The 26053-nt window shown below is 41.9% G+C and overlaps 1 protein-coding gene and 1 non-coding gene across 2 annotated transcripts in view; both read left to right on the top strand.

Moving 5' to 3' along the window:
- The window catches only part of ctnna1 (catenin (cadherin-associated protein), alpha 1), a 366450-nt gene that overhangs the window by 177079 nt on the left and 163318 nt on the right, over positions 1 to 26053 (top strand). The window lies entirely within an intron of this gene.
- Positions 19641 to 19712, top strand: trnaw-cca (transfer RNA tryptophan (anticodon CCA)). The gene has a single exon. It is a non-coding gene; the product is annotated as a tRNA-Trp (tRNA).

Consider the following 26053-nt stretch of genomic DNA (forward strand, 5'->3'; position numbering starts at 1 on the left):
TTCTGTAGAAACAAGAGCACATGCAAACTCCACAGGGACAGTATCCCCAGAGATCAGGATCAAACCCATGTTGCTGAGGCTCTGAGGCAGCAGCTCCACCTGCTGCACCATTGTGTTGGCTCTGAACAATGGGAGCTCGGTCAGTCTTCACTGACCGTGACCGTGACCGTGACTAATGACTCACTGGCCGTTTAAACTCTTTGAAAATGATGACGACTTTTGAAAAAATTGTCTTGGTGCAGTTAAACACAGAAACACTGAAACTGGTGTAATTGTTAGCCTGCTCCTTCGAATGGTGGGCTGGTGATTCATTTTGAGACCTCTAAACTAAATAGAAGGCATGATAATATAATTAATCCTCATAATGAAAACCTTTGCGTTAAAAGCATTGTAGCCTTCATAATATTTGGCATGTTTCATTGTGATAATTGTTCTTTTAAATGAATATCAAAGAACTAAGGTGTATTTGAAAAATAAACGGCAGCGGCTGACTAGCAGTCTGTCCGTCTTTTTTTTCCCTTTTTTTGTTGTGTGTCGGTGTTGGGATGGCTTTTATATATATTTTTTTGGTTGTGTATGTGTGGGAGGGGGTGGTGGTGTGGGTGGGTGGGTGGGTGTGGGTGTGGGGGGGGGGGGGGGGGAAACTTTTCTCTTCCTCACGGCGCGGGGTGCGGCTCGGCTGCGGGGCCTAACATCGCCCGCTGCGGCTCGGCTGCTGGACTTTACATCACCCGGTGCGGCTTGGCCGCTGGACTTTACATCCCGGTGCGGCTTGGCCGCTGGACTTTACATCCCGGTGCGGCTTGGCCGCTGGACTTAACAGTGCCCGGTGCAGCTCGGCTGCGGGGCTTAACATCGCCCGGTGCAGCTCGGCTGCGGGGCTTAACATCGCCCGGTGCAGCTCGGCTGCGGGGCTTAACATCGCCCGGTGCGGCTCGGCTGCGGGACTTAACATCGCCCGGTGCGGCTCGGCCGCGGGGCTTAACATCGCCCGGTGCGGCTCGGCTGCGGGGCTTTTCATCGCTGGTGCGGCTCGGCTGCGGACTTGACATCGCCCGGTGCGGCTCGACCACGGGACTTAGCTGCGCAAGGCTTGGTCGCGGGCCTTTCATCGCCCGGTTCGGCCGCGAGACGTTTCAGCGCCCGGTGCGGGGACTGTGCGGGTCGGTCGGGGACGAGCTGTCTGTCCGTGGGCGTGGGGAAGAGAGTGGAAGTTTTGTTGCCTCCATCACAGTGAGGGGGTGTTTGGAGTCACTGTGATGGACGTTTGTGTTGGGGTTATGTGTCTTGTGTTCTTTTTTTTTTCTATGACTGCTATGTAGTTTCGTTCGGTACTTCGGTACCGAACGACAAATAAAGCTCTGTTATGGCAGAGCTCAAGTATTTCAGGTGCAGCTTTACATGAAGGCAGTGAAACATCCTGGGCTCACTTCCCAGGAGATCATTCCCCCATCTCCTCACTACCATTGCAACAAACATTCATTCATCCGGTACCTCTGCTCCCTGTAGTTGCAACTCTGTTTGCAATGTGGTATTAAGAGCTGGCTGTAAAGATTGCAAATGTTGTGCTATTAACACTCTCAATCTTTATTCAACTTTATTCAACAAACATTTTCTGAGCGAACAACAGTGCCACTCAATGCCAAAAATATAGTCATGGAACAAATTCTGGCACCCGGGGTAGGTGCATGAATCGGGCCTTGCACAAAATGGCTCCCTTTGAGCTTTCTTGATTTACCTTTTCAAAATTTGATTTAAAGAGAGCGCCCCCAGCAGTGCGTTCCAGGCAACCACCGTACTCTGTCTAAAAAAACCCTAATATTTTATGTATTACATATAAGTTTATGCAAAATTTCACATTGAAGTTTTCACATTCACATCAGCAAATTTGTGATGGGATTCATCTTTAGCTTGAGTTTGCAGTTTTGTTTGTTTAACTGACACTTTTTAGCTAATTTTACTGATGAGGAAGTTGTCGCAGATTAGTCTGCGGAAAACCCTGCAAGTAAAGAATCAGCTTGTCCATGGGTGAAGCGTGCAGAACTCTGTGCGAGGAATGGGGAAGCTGAGCTGACCAAGGGAATTTTACGATGCGGCAAATACTGAAAAATCATTAGTGTAATCTTTTTGAGTACTGCTAAATCATCTTTTTGCTTTCTTCGATGAAATCAATTAAATACTAGTTTTATTGAAGTGCTAAATAATTCCATTACAGGGATATATTCAAAGAATGTCATCCCTTAGTGATAGTACTTTGATGGAATCCAAGTTCATGGAGATCTAGGAGTTGAAGCACTTATTAATAGTCGAGAGGATACTTTGGAAGCTTGGATATTTCCTGTAATTCCAGCAATGTACAAATGTAATGCCCATATAGAGTGAAACCAGCTGGCATTGAGAAGTGCTTGACTTTATTCTTGCACCAGTCTTTAAATAACTTGCTGGGGGAGATGAATCCAATATTTTAAAAGAAGATTAAACAAATAGAAGTAATCATAACTGGTGTGGATTTAAAACATGCAAAATCTATTTATAAAATATTATTGAGCCAATCTTATTGAATAATTATTTTTATACTTGATTGTCATCAAAGATGATATAATGAATATTTAATAGTGTATTTTAGAGATACAACGTGGAAACAGGCAGGCCCTTTGGCTCAAGTCTGTACCGATCTCCAGTACGATCCAGCACTAGTTCTATGCCACCCTAGATTTGCATCCTACACATTAGGGGCAATTTACAGAAGCCAATTAACCTACAAACCTGCACTCATTTGGAATGTGTGAGGAAACCAGAACACCCGGAGAAATTCCACACGGTCACAGGGAGAGCATACAAACTCCATAGAGGCAGCACACATAGTTAGGATTGAACCCAGGTCTCTGACACTGTAAGAGGCTGTGCCTCTGTGCTGCCATAATTGAAATAATCAGTTATCATATCATATCATATATATACAGCACGGAAACAGGCCTTTTCGGCCCACCAAGTCCGTGCCGCCCAGCGATCCCCGTACATTAACACTATCCCACACCCACTAGGGACAATTTTTACATTTACCCAGCCAATTAACCTACATACCTGTACGTCTTTGACAATAATTGATAATTGAGATTATCGGTAGGTTTTGTCAAATGTCCCAGTTTTTGCTTATTTGCCCATCCTTGAAATCACGGAAAATGTTATTTATGAAGAATTATGGATTTCAACCTGTTATTTTTTTCTGTATCTGAGAAATTACTCAGATCTGTATTTTTTCTGTATCTGAGAAATATGTGCAATCCAAACTTGGATATTTTCAGAACACTATTCAAATGAAGGCCATTGTTCTAATGTAATAGCGAAGCTTTACACAGCAATACATTGAAAATGCACAAAGGAAATGTGCTATTTTCTTACATCGTTTGGAAAGTAAGGACAAGTGTTAAACAGTGCTCACAAATTCTGAACTCTTATTTGTAGAAGTTCCGTTATAAAATCACCTGATAATAATACAATTCTGTTCAATGTTGCTACCACATAAACTGTGCATGAAGACTCTATGGACAATATAATATATCATTACTTGTTAAATTCTTTCAATTTTAAATTGTACATTGGTACATTCTTGAGTGGTTTCACGTTCCTTAACTGTGTGATGATAATTCAGTGTGCAAATTCCTGAAATTCCTGAAATAAGTGTGCATCAAAATATCAAGGTAACAATGCAAAATATAAATAGCATTTTTTAAATTTTGGTCACATTCACAAAAGCTGACCAGCGTTGATAGTTCTAGCTTTCCTCAAGCTTTTCAACACTTGATCTTTTCAACACTTGATCTAATGGCAACAGGTTTTACGTGAACTGTAAAAAAGGTAAGGAGAGAATTGGAGAGGCACAATTCTGCCAGATTTAATCCCCATGCTTGATTCTCCTTGAGTCCTGCCAATAGTTTTCAAACCCTATCCAGAGCATTCAACAACCAGCACATTTCATTTCCAAGAATAGATACCTTGCTCTATCAGCTTTACAATACCGTGCCACCGATGCACTGTCCAATATTTTGAATACACTGTCACTTGTGACTGTCGCTGCTGTGCAGTGTTTATGAAGCTTACCCCCTTCTTTGTCGAAGGAAGCATCTCTGGAGAGAAGGTATGGGTGACGTTTCAGACTGAGACCCTTCTTCAGTCTGAAGAAGGGTCTTGACCCGGAACATCACCCTTTCCTTCTCTCCAGAGATGCTGCCTGTAGCACTGAGTTACTCCAGCATTTTGTGTCTATCTTCGATTTAAACCAGCATCCGCAGTTCTTTCTTTCTATGTCAATATATACATAAAATACCACATACAATTTCTTAATTATTATTGTGTTTTTGCAAGTTTTAGTTATTCTGAAAACCCCTGAAGTCTTAATTACCTTTCTCAATGCTGTGTCTCTCAATTTCATAAGTGAAGAGAAACTCCCTGAAGGCCCATGCAAAGGTCATGATCTGAAATACAGTCACATTACCATCGTGTCAATTCCTTTAAACTAAACAGAGGTTTGGCATGATGCAGAACAAATGGCCAGAGAAATGACACATATTAAAGCTGAAGGGATTTGAGAATCATTTTAGATGTGTAGATTCCAAATCACAACAGAGGGTGTGAATACTTTGATCCCTTACTGCAGCTTACAAAACGTGCCGTTATTTCTCTATTATTACGATGATAAAGGGTAACAGCAGATGGATTGAGAAGCCACACAGGTAAACAATTCTTTGGTGTTCCCTCCTGACAATTAGATTGATGATACTATAAGGCAGAACAGAGGGAACGCTGTTTAAGTAAGTGGACCGATCAATAACTTATATTTACTGGAGGCATTATTAAAATTACCAATGTCGTATATCTCTGACATTCAATTTGCATTTCTCAGATTAGACTACTTTGTTGACCAGAGCATTCTCTTGGAACAATCAGCATTATTATGATAAAGTAAACTCAGCCTTAGAAATAGCAAACTTTGATGGGTTTTTTCAAGCAATCGATTATTGTTAAATGGTCTTCAAATTTTTCTAATTCTAATTTTAAATCAAATGTCTCAAACATTTCACTGCATAGTGCCGTTCGCTTGAAAGGAAATTTTGCTTGGAGTGAGGCACATTAACAGCAACTTCTGGGTTGTTTTACATGGGTCCAGAAACTTGTTTGGGCATTTTGCAGCATGTGTCACAATTGCATGGTAAACATACTGGGCACCAGTCATGTCTTTACTTTGGAGAGTTATTGGAACATTAATCCTATTTATTGCAGGAAGAAATATTCTTGTTCAACCCTTGGAGTGCAATGCTGGTCTGGGTCCACCTAAGATCAACCCCAAGCTTCTCCTCTAACTCTTAGATACCCCATTCCTAATTGTACTTATCATCTCTATCCAACTTCCCACTCTACCTATCAATTAAGCCTCTGATTCTCTGACTTCCCATTTCACTGAATGGTATCTCAAGCAAATTTTAAAAAGCAACATGAGTAGCTCATAAGGTCATAAGTAATAGGAGTAGAAGTAGGCCATTTGGAGACCAAAACTGCACACGGTACTCCAGGAGCAGTCTCACTAGGCCCTGTATAACTGCAGAAGGACCTCTTTGTTCCTATACTCAACTCCTCTTGTTATGAAGGCCAACATTCCATTGGCTTTCTTCACTGCCTGCTGTACCTGCATGCTTCCTTTCAGTGACTGATGCAGTAGGACACCCAGATCTCCTTGTATGTCCCCTTTTCCTAACTTGTCACCATTCAGATAATAATCTGCCTTCCTATTGTTACCACCAAAGTGGATAACCTCAAACTAATCCACATTAAACTGCATCTGCCATGCATCCGCCCACTCACACAACTTGTCCAAGTCACCCTGCAACCTCATAGCATCATCCTCACAGTTCACACTGCCACCCAGCTTTGTGTCATCTGCAAATTTGCTACTTTTAACCCCTTCATCCAAGTCATTAATGTATATTGTAAATAGCTGCGGTCCCAGCACTGAGCCTTGCGGTACCCTACTAGGTCACTGCGTGCCATTCTGAAAGGGGCCCATTTATCCCCACTCTTTGCTTTCTGTCTGCCAACCAATTTTCTATCCATGTCAGTACCCTTCTTCAGTCTGAAGAAGGGTCTCAACCTGAAACGTCACCTATTGCTTCTCTCCAGAGATGCTGCCAGTCCCATTGAGTTACTCCAGCATTTTGTATTGATCATAATTAACTGGTTCTGTTGGACACAAGGGCACAATTTAACATGCTTAAGTCCTTTGAATTGTAAATCCTTTTTCCATGTACCACAAACAAACCCATTACAGCTCAGAAGTGGTTCTATTTATTTTGGTCATTTTCAGTAATATGACAGTGCATTTGGCTAATATTAATAAAGAAGACACAAAGTGCTGGAGTAACACCACGGTTCAGGCAGTGCTGAAGAACATGGATAGGTGACGTTTCAGGTCAGGACCTTCTTCAGACCAATTGCGAGGTGGGTGGGGTGGGTGGGGTGGGGTGGGTGGGGTGGGTGGGGTGGGGTGGGGGGGGGTGAAAGCTAGGAGGAGAGAGGATGGGCAGGACAGTGCCTGGCAAGTAATAGTTTGATACAGCCGAGGGGGGATTTGATATGCAGATGGCCGAACATAGGCCAGAGATGAAAAGACAGAAGAAGTGAGACAAAAGGATTAAAGAGTTGAAAAGATGATGAAGGATTGATGAAAAAAACAAAAGGCGTGAGACAAAAAGTTTGGAGAGTTGCGAATAGTGAAGCTCGAGGAACAGATTTAGATGGAAGGGGAAGGAGAGGGGAGAAATATGTGTGTCCAGGTGGGACACAGGGGAAAGATGGGGGTGGTGGGGGGGGGGGGGGGGGGGGAGGGGAAAGGTGTGGATAATAATAAGTGGGGGGGTCATTAGTTACCCAAAATTGGAGAATTCAATGTTAATTCACTGAGAATTCAACCCCATCTGGAAAAGAACAATGAATTCTCCAATTTTAGGCAGATGATTTGGGAGAGCTGGCTGACTGGATAAAGAATTAGATTCATGGAAGGAAGCAGAGTGGAAGGTTGTTTTTTGAACTGGAGGCCTGTGACTAGTTGTGTGCCTCAGGGATCAGTGCTGGGCCCATTGCTTATATTGATAATTTGGATATGAATGTATAAAGGCATGTTTAGTAAGTTTGCAGAAGACACTAAAGTGGGTGGTATTGTAGTGAAGCTGATTTTCAAAAATTACAACAAGATCTTGGTCAGATGGGCAAATGGGCTGATGAATGGTTAATGGAGTTTAATGCAGATAAGGGTGAGATGGTTCCTTTTTTGGAAATCAAATGAGGGCAGGACCTTCACTGTGAATGGCTGAGCCCTGGGCAGTGCTGAGAGTAGAGGGATATAGAAGCGCAGGTTCCTTGAAAGTGGCGTAACAAGTAAATCGAGTGATTAAGAAAGCTTTTGGTACATTGGCCTTCATCAATCAGGGTATTGAGTATAAAAGTTGGGATGTTATGTTACAGTTGTACAAAACATTGACGGGGTCACATTTGGAATTTTGTGTTCAGTTTTGTTCACCCTGCTAAAGGAAAGATGTTGTTAAGCTAGAAAGGATGCAGAGAACATTTATGAGGACGTTGCCAGGACTCAAAGGCATGAGCTATAGGGAGAGGTTGGGGAAGAGGGGGGAGAGGGGGGTGGGTAGTGCTAGGATTTTATTCCTTGGAGTGCAGACATCTGAGGGATGATCTGATTTTGTATAAAATCATGAGGGAAATAGATAGGGTGAAAGCACAGAGCTGTTTACCCAAAGTAGGAGAATCATTACCCAGCGACATGGATTGAAGGTGAGAGGTGAAAGATTGAAACATTTGATCAAAACCTGAGGAGCAACCTGTCCATACAGAGGGTGGTGGCTATAGGGAATGTTTTGCCAGAAGAGGTAGTTGAGGCAAGTGCTATAACAACATTTAAAAGATACATACAGGTTCATGGATAGGAAAGGTTTAGAGATATTGGCTATATGAGGGCAGGTGAGACGAGTATAGATGCGGCATCTTGGTTGGCATGGGCAACGTGTGCTGATTGGCCTGTTTCTGTGCTGAATAATTCTCTGACTCTATTTCATTGTGTTTGTGGCCCGGGTGAGAGGGGTCAGAGATGATCTTACCCACTCGTTTCCTGGTCCGTGCAGTGTACAGTTCGTCAATGGGGGGAAGGTTGCAGCCAACAACCTTCTTGGCTGACCGAGCGATGTGCTGCAGGCTCCGGATGTCATGCTTGGTGGCTGAGCCAAAGCAGACCATGATAGAGAAGGTGAGGACAGACTCTATGATGGCAGTATAAAACTGGACCATCATTGCCTGTGGCGGATCGTGTTTTCTCAGCAGCCGCAGGAAGTACATCCTCTGTAGCCTTTTTGACTGTGGAGTCGATGGTGGCCTCCCATTTAAGGTCCCTTGAGATGATGGTTCCAAGGAACTTAAATGACTCCACAGATGTGACTGTGGTGTTGTTGATGGTGAGTGGGAGGAGGAGTGGGGGAGCTCTCCTAAAGTCTACAATCAATTTAGGTTTGATAATTAGCTATGTAAGTCAATATCTAGAAACTGAGCTTTTACAATGGCAATTTGAAATCTCTTCTCATCTGTTTGTTCTTGCTCCTGTTTACTCCTTTCTTCTCTTTCCTGAGAGCATTGATTGATTGAAACAGTATGGCTCACTTTATCATAATGTGTATTTTTCAGAATGCCTTAGACATTGTGTCAGGGATAATGGGGAGAAGGCAGGAGAATGGGGTTAGGAGGGAGAGATAGATCATCCTTGATTGAATGGCAGAATAGACTTGATGGGCTGAATGGCCTGATTCTGTTCCTATCACTTATGACCTTATAAACTTATCGTGAAGTTGCCTTTTGTACTTGCAGCTCTGCGGGCAGGTGGTAATTGGGGTTGAGTAGATGAGTGGGATAGGGGCTGGAGTGGGTGTGTGCTAGATATTCTCTGAATTAAAAGTACAAATTTAGCACAGAATTCCCACCTGTTCTTACATAACAAGGAAGCCTTAATCCTTGTCAACATTCTTGCTTCTATTTCCAATTCTATCACCAGTCCCTGGTATCATACAAGGGCAGTGTGTGGCACAATTCAGAAGGTAAATACTTGCAGCAGTTTTGATATGGAGATCCCATGCTACTCCTTAGACAGTTTTGGAAGACATTGTTTTTTGGTTCGTAGTTGTTATCAGCTGTACATTCTTTTCAAATGCTCTTATTATTGTAAAACATTCAGAACTCTGTGTGCATTATAATATTTCACTTTCTGACCTTTCTGTCATGGGCCTCCTCCAGTGCCATAGTGAGTCCCACCGGAAATTGGAGGAACAGCACCTCATATTTCGCCTGGGCAGCTTGCAGCCCAGTGGTATGAACATTGACTTCTCCAACTTTAGATAGTTCCTCTGTCCCTCTCTTCCCCTCCCCCTTCCCAGATCTCCCACTGTCTTCCTGTCTCCACTTATATCCTTCCTTTGTCCCGCACCCTGACATCAGTCTGAAGAAGGGTCTCGACCCGAAAGTCACCCATTCCTTCTCTCCTGAGATGCTGCCTGACCTGCTGAGTTACTCCAGCATTTTGTGAATAATATTTCACTTAGTTCCTTCTAGCAGCCCCTTCCTGGCAGAAGCAAATAACAAACAGATATAGGGCATGCTCAAAGGATGGTTTTAACAGGTTCAAAAACCTGGAAATGCATTGTTCATAAAATATAATTGGAACATAGAGATTGTTTCTTCATGTTCACTAACCCAAGTTAGTTTACTAACCCTATTCTGTCCAAAGATACCAGAGGAGCAAGATGGACCACTCTGTTGAAATCGCTTATACTGAAATGTAGTACACAAAGGAGAGTAACGTCTGCCATTTTAGTAGGCAAAACCCACCGTTCGCTTTGCCTCTCGCAGTGTAATCAGTGTTTTGGGGGAACAGTATGTGTGATGACACCATTAAAATGCAGAATATATCTCATCTATCAATTCACAGATTTTTGTTATTTTTCTTTTAAAATGTTTCTGCAAGTTTCTGCCTACTAAAATGGCGCCATGACATACTACGGTTTTTAGGGCTGAGTGGTCTATCTTGCTCTGCTCTATTATCTTTGATTCTGTCAATCCTGTGAGTAAAGTATTTAACTACTCTATCTCTGATGCTTCTTCTGAGTTAGCTGACTAACAGAAAGCGAGTTGTGGAGAAAGATTGTTTTTTGGACACGTGAAAAGAGTGAAGAGCAATTTCCCACAACCCATGTAAAGGCCACTGCTTTTATTGAAATAACTGGACTTGGCATTATTTTCCTTAACAAATTATGCCGATTTTCTCCAATAAAAGTATGCTTCTCCAAATGACTGTCAATTCTATCTCTGATTATTACTCTGGAAATCTTCTCATCTCAGAGACCAAACTGACTGATCCGTTTTGTAGGTTCATTGCACACCAGTATTAACGAGTATGTCAAGTTTGTTATTTTCCAACCCCCAGGCACAACTTTTGAATTTAAAGATGTTCTGAGGTTTTTGGATAGGGCCCCTGCAATGTCTTTCTTGTCTTCTGGCTTTGATTTCCATGCTGCTCTTTCTCAACTTCCTAGTCTTTCATGTATCTTCTCTCTTTTATGATTTGAGCCCATAAAATAAACTCATCTTCCTTTGCTGAGTTTCCAACAGCATTTTCTTCCAGGGTAAAGTGCTCAACGATGACCTCAGACATGCCTTCTCCCTCCATGAGTAGAATTCCATTTTGTTTCCAGATCATCATTTTCTCTAAACATTTCTCCTTTTCACCTGTCAATGCAATAGTTCTGTGTTCCCTTTTATTTCCTGCCAGACCTTTCTCATGTACTCTTTTTATCCTTTCTTTACCAGTTTCTCTCAAAACTTATTACAATCCGTCCTATGTCTTGTATCCAGGAATATTTAAAACCTAATCCTGCCCCCACCCCTGTTTTTTAGCAGTCTCTGTTGTGAAGCAATCTGCCTGTGAGATTCATTGTACCTGAACTCACTGACCTAATTTAGTACATTTCTTGTATTTACACGCATGCACTCTCAGCCTAGCCTAAACTCTCCCGTAATCTCTCTTTTAGTAAGGTCCTGCCTATTTTTTTTTCTGTTTTTTGTTTTGATGCAAAATATCTCTCCCAATTCTTTCTGCAGCTTTCTTCTCCTCTCCTCCTCATCGATAACTTCCCGTGTCCATCCTTTTCCAAATTACCTTAAACCCATCTCTAGAGGGCAGCTAAGCACACCAAGGAGATGCTGTTTCTGCCTCTGTTGAACTGAATCAATTATCAAGAGAAATCTATTGCATCCTTCTTATCTCATCAATTTATTAGAGGACGTGCCTTGATCCCACCATATTAATAGGAAACTTAAAGGGGATAGGATTAGGAATAAGGCATGAAAATCAGAGCCCCAATTTGCTGACAAATTTGACTGTCATAGAGTCATAGAGTGATGCAGTCTGAAAACAGGCCTTTCGGCCCAACTTGCCCACACCGGCCAACATGTCCCAGCTACACCAGTCCTATCTGCCCGCATTTGGTCCATATACCTCCAAACCTGTCCTATCCATGTACCTGTCTAACTGTTTTTTAAATGTTGAGATGGTTCCTGCCTCAACTACCTCCTCTGGCAGCTTGTTCCATACACCCACCACCCTTTGTGTGAAAAGGTTACCCCTCAGATTCCTATTAAATCTTTTCCCCTTCACCTTAATCCAATGTCCTCTGGTCCTTGATTCACCTACTCTGGGCAAGAGACTGTGCAGTAGAATATTACTGGAGAAACTGTCATATTAATTTTGAATCATTAGATATACCCTCTGGTTAGTATGGAGTGCTTTGTCTGCTGTGCATGGTTTGGATTTATCTGACCTCCCTTCGTTAGAATATTAATAAACTGCTCCAATGAATCCATCCTCTCATCTTTTTTCCCTTGCTCTCTTTTTTGAGATGTATATATACAATTACCTGGCTAATTTCAATCCCTTTCATCATACAAAAAAGCAAACAATATTCTTGGTGAAATTGATTGAATTGCTCTTTCAAAGAGTTAGCTTGTGGGATGATTTAAATTGCATCCTCTGCTGCAACATCCTTTATCTCCATGATTGTAAGGAATAAAGGAATGAAAATGCACTTGAAAGAGCAGAGACTGGGCTCCAAAGGATCAGCTATTCGTTGCCCACTTTAGCTGAGTTTTGACATCAGTGGAAAGGAATATTGGACAATATGTATAAAGAGCAGTGCCTTCACCACGGACCACTTTGCATTCTGCCCAATATTAAATTTTACATTCAGCAATTCTATTAGATTTGTAGTTTCTAATCAAGTGGAATATTACTGGAGTAACTTCCTTCTGTGTTAGTTCAATGTTTTCTCACTACTGTGAAGATTGGGAAATCAAATTGACATAATTTTACACTAGTGGGTGTTTGCGATCATCATTTTGTTGCTAGTAATCCTTAAGATTATGCACTAAAACAGTAAAAGAACTAATGGAAAAGAACTAATTGTTTTCTGACACAGACTTAAAAGCCATTTCTATTGATACAAATTAGTCCTCTTCCCTGTTGCTAGGGGGCATGATGGCATCACAAGTGCTCCAGTGTGGCTATAGAAGTATAGTCACGCAGGAGCACTTGATAGACAGACACTTTGTTCATTTGATGAAGAAAGCAAAACAGTTTAACTGAATACTTAAGTGCCAAACAGTACACAAACAGTACCAAATTCATGAAATATGCTCGTCTCTAAATATTGTTCGATGTTATGGAAAATTAAATTGAGAGTTTGAGGAACTAACCAAAGCAGGCTAGAACGTTCTGGCAAGCTAGACCTAACCAAAGCAGCAGAGGAGGCAATTTACATCCCTGCACATCCCTGGTGAAGTGTGAGACAAAAGGTGGAAAAGGGAAGGTACTGTTAAAGTGGACCAGATGGTGCATGTACTGGGGTTAGCAACATTGGGGCTGAGAAAGAGAAGTCCTACGTATGGAAAGTTTATGCGTAATATGGTTTGGGAAATCATTTCCATGAACGGTGCTTAATGAAAATAACATTGAAAGACAATGGAGTGGACAAATAGAGCAGAGCAGGGACAGAGACAGGATCTAAATTCAGAATATCAGTTGAAAATAATGTAGATGGTATTAAAAAAAAAGGCTATTTATGTGGATGGAACTCCCAATATATGCCTGTAAATTAAAATTAATGCAAGTGCAACTAGTGCAATTTCAAGCTGAGAAAGGATTTGCCTGGCGTTTGTCTAGATGTTAGAAATCTATCTGGAGCTCTGAAGTAGAGCCATTGCTCTATGCTCTGAGTATATATTTCAACTGCGCTGAATACAAAGAATAGCTTCTGGCATTTAGAGCTTGAGGAAGAAAGCTTACATCTAAATGTTTCAATATACCACTTAGTAGATACATTTGGAGAAGCATTTGTAATCAACACCGCATCAGAGGAACTTTAGCTGGTTGTGTAAAAAGGAAATGCAGATGCTGGTTTAAACCTCAGAAAACCTGCAGATGCTGGTTTAAACCAGGAACTGCAGATGCTGGTTTAGACACAAAAGGCTGGAGTAACTCAGTGGGACAGGCAGCATCTCTGGAGAGAAGGAATGGGTGACTTTTCTGGTCGAGACCCTTCTTCAGTCTGAACTTTAGCTGGTTGTTGCACTTGGAGCAAGAGCCATAAAAGGTGGACAGATTGATTTTGGAGAGAGGGAAACAGTGAGAGGAAGAATGGGCACTATTTTAGTTTGGCAATAAAGGAGGCTTGTTTGATAAAAAGCAGTTGTAGAGAAATGGGAGGATAAATCCTGACTGCTCTCGAGCCAGAACACCACTGCTTAACAGTAAGCCCTGGGAGAATTGCAACTAATGAGGATCTGATATGGAGGAACAATTCATCAGTCAGGGTATATGGAAAAGTCTGAAGAAGGGTCCTGACCCGAAACAACATCTATCCATGTTCTCCTGAGATGCTGACCAGTTGAGTTACTCCAGCACTCTGTGTCTTCCCCAGGGTTTATGGGGATCCAATGTAAAACATACAGAGATCGAACAATTATTTTGTGTCCATCTGCTCTCTGAAACAATGAAAGGTTGGGTGGAAGGTTGTCTGCTTCTGTGCAGTAAGAACACCGTGCAACTGAGTTCTCCACAAATATTATTTTACACCTTGTTTGTTTAATATACATGCTATCTTCCATATCCTGAAGAGGGATTGAGATAGATATTGAGAATTTGCTTGGTGAGGGAGATGATGCTAGTCGTACCATTACTCTTTCTCGTTGGCACTGAAATTTCCTCCAATTTTCTTACCTTGTAACAAGCTTTACCCGACATCAAATGGCAAAGGAGTCAAAGTCCAAAAACCCTTTTAAATCTAGTTTCTTGTTGAAAAACCCACTTACTTTGAAGTGAATCTTTCTGAAAGATGTTCCATTTGGTTTGATTGTAAAAGACAGTTATATCAGTAAGGACGCTCTTCATACCATTGTATCCATTCCAGCCAAAAAGTAGCCTTTCAAACCTATCTCACTTTCCAGCTCTTGGCCTGTAGCCATATAGGTAACAGCACGTTCAATGCTCGCTCAGGTGATTTATATTATGATGGATATTTCTGTTGCCACCATCTTTTCAGGTATTGCATTCCAGTCTGTTTCACTCTTTGGATGAAGTTTATTTCCTAAAACCTGAATGTGGCACAGTGATGCAGAAGGTGGAGCTTCGGCTCACAGCTCAAGTGACCCAGGTTCAGTCTTGATCGTTTGCACTGTTTGTGTGCACTTTGCATGTTCTTTCTGTGACTAAGTAGTTTTCAGCTGGGTGTTCTGCTTTCAATCCTCATTCCAGAGACATGGTGGTTGATAGGTTCATTGGCTGTTGCAAATTGCTCTTAGAATGTAGATGAGACACTCATGTAGACGAGATAGAGTCAGAGAGACGTTGTGGGGAATGTGAAGTTAATAGTGCTTAATGTGCTTGATGATCAATGCACACTCAGTGGGCCGAAGTCCCTGCTTCTATACTATAAATTTGACTTGACTTGATATGACTTCATGACTCCCTGCTAACTTGTTCTTTTATGCACTCTTTTGACTTCATTGCCAGGGGAAATAATTCTTTCCACTCTATCCAGACCTCTTTTTTTAGTTTCTCTTTAGTTACTACATGATAAAATATCAGCTTCAGTCTGCAACGTGTTAAATTTCACAACATCTTCCCCCCTGTTAACAGGCTTCTAAACAATCCGTCCATTAGCTTAGGCTACTGTCTGATTCACCCCTACCCCGTTGTGGACATTGGACTTTGTCTATGGAACTGATGCACTACAATGCTGAGAACTACATTTTATATTCTGTTCCCCTTTGTTCTATCTTTTGTACTTGAGTTTGACTTGGTTGTATTTATATGTAATATATCTAATCTGTTTGGATGGCATGCAAAACAAAGCCTTTCACTGCACCTCAGTACACTTGACAATAATAAACCTTAACCTAATAATTAAACCAGCTATTATTCTCTATGTATTAGTAAATGAAGGCAAGTATCTGTCTTGCTTTTTATTTCCCTGCACTTGTCCATGTCCTCCCATGTATCAGGTGTCCACTAAGTCTCACCAAATGGAATGCACACACCTCCCTAATTGAATTCCATTTGCTGTTTTACTATCCATCTAATCAATTCATTAAAATTTTCCTGCCATCTTAAACTTTCTTCTGCCATTGTGAACGACAATCCCTGCGACCTCTACAAAGAAACCTTGATGTACACAAAAGATGCAGTGCCCAGTTTCCTGGGTTGTTTCCTGTGCTACTGCAGATATGCTGTTCTGTGCATTATTCTGCTGTGCTTTGCTTTCAATTCGTTTTTAGAAAAGGGAAGGAAAGAAACTTAAAACACATTAAGTATTTACGCAGAGAAACCAATTTAATTTATGCCTGCGTGTTTGGAGAATGCTGATTTAATTAGTAATGAGATGATTGAGTTACTTACCCAAATTAGAGGGGGCAGCCTGTTGTTGTGCTGCCTCCTGCCTTGGTAGACAAATTTAATTTGTACTTGAGTGCTATATTATTTATCTTGATTGAACAGTACTGTGACAGATCATGCTACCAACCTTTCTCCTTCTGATTTGATTTTGTCTCGCTGTTCTTTTGAGCAAGCACACTCAACCTTCAACTAACCATATGATCCAGCATCACAAAGCAAAATAAAACCCCTGCCGAACATAAACGTCGTAATAATTGAAAGCAGCTCCAATATAGTTCCCTAATAATTTCTTGGGAGTAACCATATTTAGCTCTTTCTCTTTTTCATTTCAATCTTTTCATTTCCTTACAAAGATATTCAGGAATCTAATTGTGATGCAAAATAGGTTTAAAAAACAAGCCTAGTTAATTTAAGGCTGTTAGTTGCAAGCAAAACTTTACAACTAGAATCCGAAACTCAGAAAAATACTAATGAGTAAACATGACTCATTCTACCCACTTATTTGAGATAACATGTATTGTTTTATTACCTCTTCCTCAGAGGTGATTGCTGTCACAATCCAATCATTTTAGGTAATTTTATTAAAAATGCACCATACAATACTTTGGCAGGCTGCACAATATTAAAGATGAAATTTTCCATGGAAATTAATTTGGGATGATAAAGGCAAATTTGATGAATCAACTAAGTGCATCCATGTTCAGAAATGTATAACAAAAAAGACTTTTGCTGTTGAACAATGGACCCAATATCACAACTGCTCATGTTGAACAAGGGTCAAGATTGAGTGGACATGATATGATAAGGATAATAAAATGTCAAGTCTTGAAAGGGTGCAGAAGGCTAACTTGAATAACGCCAGGAATCAAGGAATTTGGTTACCTGGAGACACAGAAAGCTAAAGTTCTCCTTACTATGGAGCACAGGCAGCGGTGGCTGGGCCATGTCCACCACATGGAGGATGGCCGTATTCCAAAAGACATCCTCTATGGAGAGCTAACATCTGAGAGAAGAACCATCGGCCGCCCCCAGCTATGTTACAAGGATGTCTGCAAGAGAGATTTGAAGGTGCTCGACATTGATGTGGAGTCCTGGGAGAGCCTTGCAGCTGACCATACAAGGTGGAGAGGCACCCTGAACCAACATCTCAAAACGGGGGAAGAGAAACTGATGAACGCAGTGGCAGAAAAGCAGGCACGCAGAAAGGAGCGCAGCAACTTCAACAGACCAAAGTCCACACACAAATGTGACCTTTGCAACAGAGACTGTCACTCCCGCATTGGTCTCTTCAGCCATAAGCGATGCTGCTCTAGCCGAGGCGTGGAGCATGGAGCCAACTAGGGTGCATCACCCATGGTCAGCCATGACCGAGGGGGCCTAAGAAGGAGGAGGTTTAAGGGGAGTTATAATGGAAGTACTCAACATAATGTTAATAAAAAACTAAAAAATATATATTTTCCAGATTCCAGGAAAGACAGTCACCAGAGAGCACTGATTTAAGATTGCACAGTGGCACACATACAGTGTTGCTGCCTCATAATTCCAGTGAGGGAGACACTGTGGAGTAGTCTATGGAAGAAAATGAAGGGCCTTTGATGCCTGGTAGTGCAGCCCACAGTGCACCAATGGTAGAGGAAGTCCATGGTTAAGGTGGTAATTACATTACAAATATAAATGTATATTGAAAAACTGTGTGTAATTTTGAACCAGACACTGCCATTAGAATGTAATGAACTCGCAAGCAACAACACCTAAAAAACTTAAAGACACCAAAATGGTATCAAATTCAAAATGTTACAGTCTGAGAAGATGGCTGGACAATGATTTACTGCTTGGAAACAAAAAACTAGGTGAGAGACATTGAGTCATAGAGTGACACAGTGTGGAAACAGGCCCTTCGGCCCAACTTGCCCACACTGGCCAACATGTTCCAGCAACACTAGTCCCACCTGCCTGCGCTTGGTCCATATCTCTCCAAACCGGTCCTATCCATGTACCTGTCTAACTGTTTCTTAAACAATGGGATAGTCCCAGCTTCAACTACCTCATCTGGCAGCTTGTTCCAGACACCCACCACCCTTTGTATGAAAAAGTTACCCCTCAGATTCCTATTAAATCTTTTCCCCTTCACCTTGAACCTATATCCTCTGGTCCTCGATTTCCCTACTCTGGGCAAGAGACTCTGTGCATCTACCTGATCTATTCCTCTCATGATTTTATACACCTCTATAAGATCATCCCTCATCCTCCTGCACTCCAAGGAATAGAGGCCTACTCAACTTCTCCCTATAGCTCACACCCTCTAGTCCTGGCAACATCCTTATAAATCTTCTCTGAACCCTTTCAAGTTTGACAATATCTTTCCTATAACATGGTGCCCAGAACTGAACACAATATTCTAAATGCAGTCTCACCAATGTCTTATACAACTGCAACATGACCTCCCAACTTGTATACTCAGTACTCTGACTGATGAAGACCAACATGCCAAAAGCCTTTTTGACCACCTTATCTACCTGCGACTCGACCTTCGAGGAACCCTGCATCTGTACTCCTAGACCCGTCTGCTCTACAACACTACCCAGAGGCCTACCATTCACTGTGTGGGTCTTGCCCTTGTTAGACATCCCAAAATGCAACACCTCACACTTCTCTGTATTAAATTCCATCAACCATTCTTCAGTCCACCTGACCAATCGATCCAGATCCTGCTTCAATATTTCACAACCATCTTCACTATCTGCATAACCACCCACTTTTGTATCATCAGCAAACTTGCTAATCTTGCCCTTGTAGTGGGCCAAGTAGGCCAAAATAACGACAAGTAGGCAAGGTTAACGAAAGCGTGTTTACTGTATCTCTGGAACTCCAAAAGGGAATGAGAGTCATGCGGTCCTTGACCTTTATACTCCCGGCCGAAGTCCGCCTCCTTGGCTCGACCCATTCCCGTGCCGAGGGGTCGTGAGTGGTATGGCCCGACCCTCGGGAGCCGCCACAGGACCCCCCCCCAGAACCAGAGGCACGAAGCGCACCGGTGGTCGCACTAGTCGACCGAACCGTGTACGGTACCCGTCCGACGGGGGGTCTGGCGGGGGCTCAGCTGAAGGGACAACCGGGGGGGCTGGCGGGGGCACTGCTGGAGGGACAAACGGGGGTGGAGAAGGGGGTACAAATACCGGTCGAGATGAGGGGATCGGCGGGTGCGGTGTTGGAGGCACTTGTAAAGGGGGGCGCCCGCGCGGCCGAGGCTGTGCAACCCGCACCGGCTGGTCAATGTCCAAGTGCGCTGGCTTGAGGCGATTAATTGACACGGCCTCCGGTCGGCCCCCCATGTCCAACACAAAAGTTGTCTCACCGTGCTTCAGCACCTTGAAAGGGCCCTCATAAGGTCTCTGAAGCTGTGCTCGATGGGCGTCGCGGCGGAGAAAAACGTAGGCACAATCTCGAAGGGCCAATGGGACGTGCGGGTGGAACGTCCCATGGTGAGACGTAGGGACGGGTGCCAGTTTTCCCACTCGCTCACGAAGGCGCTGTAGGGTGGGCGAGGACGGTTCCTGCTGCCCCGGCGATGAGGGCACGAACTCATACACCAGACCTCGTGGCGCAACGGTAGCGCTTCTGACTCCAGATCAGAAGGCTGCGTGTTCATATCACGTCGGGGTCACCAATGTAGTGGGCCAACTAGGCCAAAATAACGACAAGTAGGCAAGGTTAACGAAAGCGTGTTTACTGTATCTCTGGAACTCCAAAAGGGAATGAGAGTCATGCGGTCCTTGACCTTTATACTCCCGGCCGAAGTCCGCCTCCTTGGCTCGACCCATTCCCGTGCCGAGGGGTCGTGAGTGGTATGGCCCGACCCTCGGGAGCCGCCACACCCTGTATGTTCTCATCCATATCATTGATGTAGATGACAAACAGTAACGGGCCCAGCACCGAACCCTGAGGCACACCACTAGTCACAGGCCTCCAGTCTGAAAAGCAACCTTCCACCATCACCCTCTGCGTCCTTCCATGGAGCCAATTTCCTAGCCATTTAGCTATCTCTCCTTGGATCCCATGCGATCTCGGCTTCCAGAGCACCCTACCATGCGGAACCTTGTCAAATGCTTTACTGAAATCCATGTTTACAACATCTACAGCTCTGCCCTCAACAACCTTATGGTCATGTCTTCAAATAAGTCAATCAGATTTGTGAGATATGACTCTCACGTACAAAACCATGCTGACTCTCCCTAATCACCCCTTGCCCATCCAAATGCCTGTATAACCTATCCCTCAGAATACTCTCTAGTAACTTTCCAACTACAGATGTTAAGCTCACCGGCCTATAGTTCCCAGCATTTTCCCTGCAGCCCTTCTTGCAAAGAGGCACGACATTTGCCACCCTCCAGTCTTCCGGCACCTCTCCTGTAAGTTAAGGACGCCTTGTAAATTTCAACCAGGGCTCCCGCAATTTCCTCTCTGATTTCCCACAATGTCCTCGGATATACAGTATCTGATCAGGCCCTGGAGATTTGTCTACCTTCGTACACGATAGCACCTTCAGTACTTCTTCAACGGTAATGCTGACTGTTCTCAAGACACTTCCATTGACTACCCCAAGTTCTTCCATCCTACTGTCTATTTTCTCAGTAAGTACAGAGGAGAAATACTCATTGAGGACCTTGCTCATCTCCTGTGGCTCCACACAGAGGTGACCGCTTTGATTCCTGAGAGGTCCCAATCTCTCTCTAGCTACCCTATCCCCCCTTATGTACTTATAAAATCTTTCATGATTTTCCTTATTGCTACCCGCCAGAGTTATCTCCTGGCCTCCTTTTGCCCTTCTGATCTCCTTTTTCAGTTTACACTTTAGTTCCCGAAACTCCTTCCCAAGAACTTGATCCCAGCTGCCTATACCTGTCCCATGCATCCTTCTTGTTTTACATTTCCCTGCTTTGCCATCGCTCTAACGGAGATGTATAGATCATAACCTTCTCTAAATAGAACACAATGATTGCAGGCAGTGGACATTGTGTATACGTCAGCGTGTTCAAGAGACAATAGTGGAGTCAGCCATTAGTTCTATATGAGGATTGATCCACCAGATAACCATCTCACCCTGTTCTGCAATATATACACCAAAATAATTGGTGAGGATTGAACCTGAGTTGTTGGAGTTGTGAGTCAGCAGGTCTACTAGCTGCACCATTGTTGTTGATAATACTCATAATACGGTCCTCAATGAGTATTTCTCCTCTGTATTACTGCATCACTTTGCTGATGATTCTGGTTGGTTTTATGTCACTTCTTATGATCAAGAGAGTCAAGAGTGTTAAATTGTCAAAGATCCAACCCGAAACGTCACCTATCCATGTCCAACAGATATGCTGCCTGGCCCTCTGAATTACTTTTGCATTTTGTCTTTGTTTACAACTGAATTCTGCCTCAAAATCCACAAAAGTAAGTTGAAGAATCAGTTTGTTAATCTTCCAGAATATTGATTATGTTTTAGCGATTCCCAAATAATTGTCTGAATGCCTATCTGTATGCATCCGATGAGAAAGGAATGAGTTTTCACAGTGGAAAACCAGTGGCGTTACCAATAACCATGGAACCATTCTGCACCATTAAGGATTAAACTTAAGTAAAGAATCTCAATGCATGCCTCAACCAGAAAGCACAAATTACCCCCAGACCCACAGCAAATGCAGAAATAATGTAAAAATGACAACCTTTTTCAACCATGATCTAACATTAAAGGTGTTTAATTAGGTAAACAGGTGGGAGAAAATGTTAATTTTCAAATCTAATTTTTTTGCATTGCTAGGGATCTCCAGTAAACCTCACCATCTCTGCACCAACACATCAGCCATGGTCAAATTAATGTGATTTTCACCAAGTATACCTGTTAACCTTAAGGAAAAGACCATTTACCAGGGAATGGCAATTCTATCCAAGAAAGTGAACAAATACAAAGAAATGCAGAAGAAACCTGATGACCTGCAATATATCATGGCCTCCCAGGGATGCTTGGAGTAAACACATTTTAAAACAATCAATGATACAAGTCTCAAAGTCAACATGTAATGGGCATTTTAAAACTAACAGCAGAAGCCTTCAATGTGCCTTTGAGAATCCTGTAGGTATGAATTTAGGTAACCTTTTATTGTTTAGGAAAGCCTCGGGCATCTTGAAGGTAAAGCCATGAATAATTATTTAGGTAATTTAGAGGAGGCCACCTATTATCTTTGATTTTCAAACTCACCCACGCTCTGTGTAAGAATAGTTGGTTTGCAGCGTATTTTCAAAGTAAAATTCTAAGCAAATTTAGAATTGAGATTATCATTGCAAAAACATATTCATTTATGCCTTTGTAAATGTTCCATTTATTAATGTTCAAGTGATTAAATAATTTTAAATTAAATTAGCAACTATTTGATGTATTAATCATATTTTAATGTGAATATTCTAAAGAATGACATTACCAATAAGAGCCTGCTGGTGGTATTGTTGATCTACTTGAAGCCCATGTTCTCAATGTTACCACCAACAGTAAGTGAGTAGTATTGCAGTCTTAATGTGATAAATAAAAATTCTCTCTGGTAGCACAGAATGTGGTAATTTAATAATAACTGCTTTCGTTTAGAAAAATATATCTATCGTGGAAAATAATAAAATAAAAACATGACTCAATGAGATTTATGGGATCACTGCTTTGTAAATTGAATTATGTTGAGCACATAAAACTGAACACAGCCAAAATTTCAATCAAAAGATACTTAGAATATATGAGTCATACAACAGGGAAACAGGCCCTTTGGCCCACTTGCCTAGGTCGACCAATATGCCCCATCTACACTAGTCCCACCTGCCTGTGTTTGGCCCATATCCCTCTAAACCCATCCTATCCATGTTCCTGTCGATTTGTTTTTTAAACATTGTGATAGTACCTGCCTCAACCACCTCCTCTGGCAACCCATTCCATATACCTACAACTCTTTATGTAAAAAAGTTGCCCCTTAGGTTCTTATAGAACTACTCTGGCTTAAAAATTCTGTGCTTTGTACTCTGTACTCTGGCTAAAAGTCTCTGTGCCTGTTCTTTCACTACTCTGGCTAAAATACTGCATTTACGCCATCTATTCTTCTCATGATCTTATACTCTTATACTTGTCAAACATAGTTTTAGTTTCCAAGGGTCTTTGTATTATTGGCTTTCATAATGTAATTAGAGGATTTTTAAATAAACAGGCCTATTGTTCAAAACCCATCAGTTAGGAAAATATATCTGCCGATTTCTAGCAACTGGCTCCTGCACCTATTGTCTATTGTCTAACTCAAGTCTTTTGCTTACGTCACAGAGATATACAGCACAGAAACAGACCATTGGGCGCACAGAGTCTGAGCCAACAATGAACCACCCATTTACACTAGTCCTATATTAACACCTCCACGTCCAGATTTCACTATTCACCTGCACACTCATGTCAATTTACAGCAGCAAATTACCCTACCAACCCACATGTCTTTGGGATGTGGGAGGAAACTGGAGCACCTGCTCCCACTGACACTTCAGTCCCTTAGTCTCTTTTATCCTTAGAGACGGTCTAGTTTTGAGTCCTCTCCAATAGGTCACTCTATATATTCATTAAAGAAGCCTCCCTGCTCACATTTAACACATTTTGTGCTGTCCTAGCTCTTTATGCCAGTTCTACAATTTTCTCGGAATATAACCAACTCCTGTAATGCAAGGATCGCCTGTACTCCATTCTGAAGGCTGTAACAGTAAGTAATATCCTGGTGGAGAGAGGAAAAGATTTAAAGATATACTCAAAGTATCCTTGGTAAATTGCATTGTCCTCGCTGACTCCTGGGAATTCTGGCCATTGACTGCTCAAAGTGCAGAAGAAGCATTCAGGATGAAATTGAGACCTTGAGTGGTTCCATTGGGGGAACACAGAAGTCCAGGATTAATGGTGAAAGGAGCATACACCTCATAACTACCCACGTACCCGCCCCATCAAGCACCCTTGCTCCATCTGTTTTAGAGTTTCCGAAACGTACAATGGCCTCAGCAGAGGCGGGAGGATATCTGATGGGGCACATGTGTCCAGTTTATGAGGTGGTACTCTGACTGGACTGGAAGCAAGTCATCCTCGCTCCCAAGCAATTGCTAAGAAGGAGGGAGAAAAGCAAGAATCAGTGCTTGAAATATATTTGGATTTTCAAAAAGCATTTAATTAGGTAACACAGCAAACATTTGTATAAATAAAGGACTCATGGACCTGCACATGTATGAACATGGAGAGTGGTGAAAAGACAGAAACAGGAATAAACTGATTTTATTACTATTTCTAAAAAGGTGCCACAAACATCAAAGCCCGGCCTCAGCTATTCACATTTGATATAAACCACAAGAGAAAAGACAAATTGTGACATATGAGGACAGAAATAGTCTACAAATAGACCCAGAGAGATTAAACCAGTAAATCAGTAAATAAGAAGATAAATTAAATATAACATTGGATAATCTGGGGTTTTCACTTTGACCTTTCACCTGAATGGAGAAACAGAATACATTTTAAATAGTGAGAAACTAGTAAATATTAGCTTGGAATGTATCTGTGTACTAGATGATGAGGTGTGAGAGGCAAACATGCAGGTTGAGCAAACAATTAGCGAGGCAAATAGTATGAGAAATTCATTGCAATGGGCTTGAAATATAATAGTAAGGAAGATAAGGGTAGATGCTGAGGGAAGATGCTGAAACACTGATCCCTCCAACAAGAGGATATTTCCCCATTTTAGGCAATTAGCCATTTAGAAATAAGGTATGGAAAAATGTCTTTCTGAAGGGTGTGTGGGTCTTTGGAATTCTCTGCAGATGTATATTAAGGCTGAGATTAATACATTTCAGATTGCTGTGTGAATGAAAGGACATGAGAACCTGGCAGCAAAATGGGCATGGTACAAGACATCAGTCATAATATTATTAAATGGCTGAACATTCAGGATGCTCCATTGGCTTCCTCCTTCATTTCTTATGTTGTTATGAACCATTTTTGGAAACCTCAATAATTTTGGACAATAATTAAAAATCTTTGGTATGTCAGCTTTCTAGCCACAAACAACATATTGGGTGCTCTATCTGTTTGGTCTAGGATCGACTAGGACAGCAAGAGAAAAATGAAACTACAAAGTGCATTGAATGACTGTCGCAAAAGAGCCTTTACTTTCCACTTTTGTTTTTTATCAGTCAGGGAAATTACTAAGTGCCTTATATCTTGTCAGTAACCTCTGTTCATTCATGTTTAATCCCACTCTGGGAAGAAGACTTTCCTCATTGTCTGATACAATTAGATCCAGATGAATAAGCCTCATAGTCCTTAGAGTTCCAGGATAAAAGTAAAATATTTCTTTCAAAATGTTCATTTTAAATATAAATAAATATCCTTAAGGTTACAAAGGGTCATTCAAAAATGGACATGGTAACAAAACAACAGACCAAAGCAATGGCTAAAGAATGAATAAATGTGCAATTGAAGAAAAATGTGCATTCCCATACCTGAGTGTTGTAGATCGTAAAGGTACTTAAATACCAATTGGAGTGATTCTGTCAAGAAGTTATTTTATATTGAGGGGAGCAACAGGTTCTCTTTGTTCTCCTTGTGGAAGAATGTCCAATGGGAGTTATTGTTTGAAAATAAGGATTCACTCACTTAAGGCAATGGGTCGTGACTCACTTCCTCAAATGGTTTGAATGCAGTCTCCAAATATTTTTAAGGCTGGGGTAGAACAATTCTTGATAAGCAGGTGGGTGACAGGCTACCAGGTGAAGGTAGGTAGGTCGGTAGATTTCTGGAATTGAGGTTAACAATCAGATCAGCTATAATCTCGCTCCAAATTTATATATATGTACGTGGAATAAACATCAGTATAGCCCTAGAGAATGGATTGACTTCCAAATGTACTGGCATTTCACTAAGTCAATCATGCAAAGAAAATTGCAATAACAATAGTGGCT

Source organism: Rhinoraja longicauda, chromosome 14 (assembly GCF_053455715.1).
Source record: "Rhinoraja longicauda isolate Sanriku21f chromosome 14, sRhiLon1.1, whole genome shotgun sequence".
NCBI classification, from domain to species: Eukaryota; Metazoa; Chordata; class Chondrichthyes; order Rajiformes; family Arhynchobatidae; genus Rhinoraja; species Rhinoraja longicauda.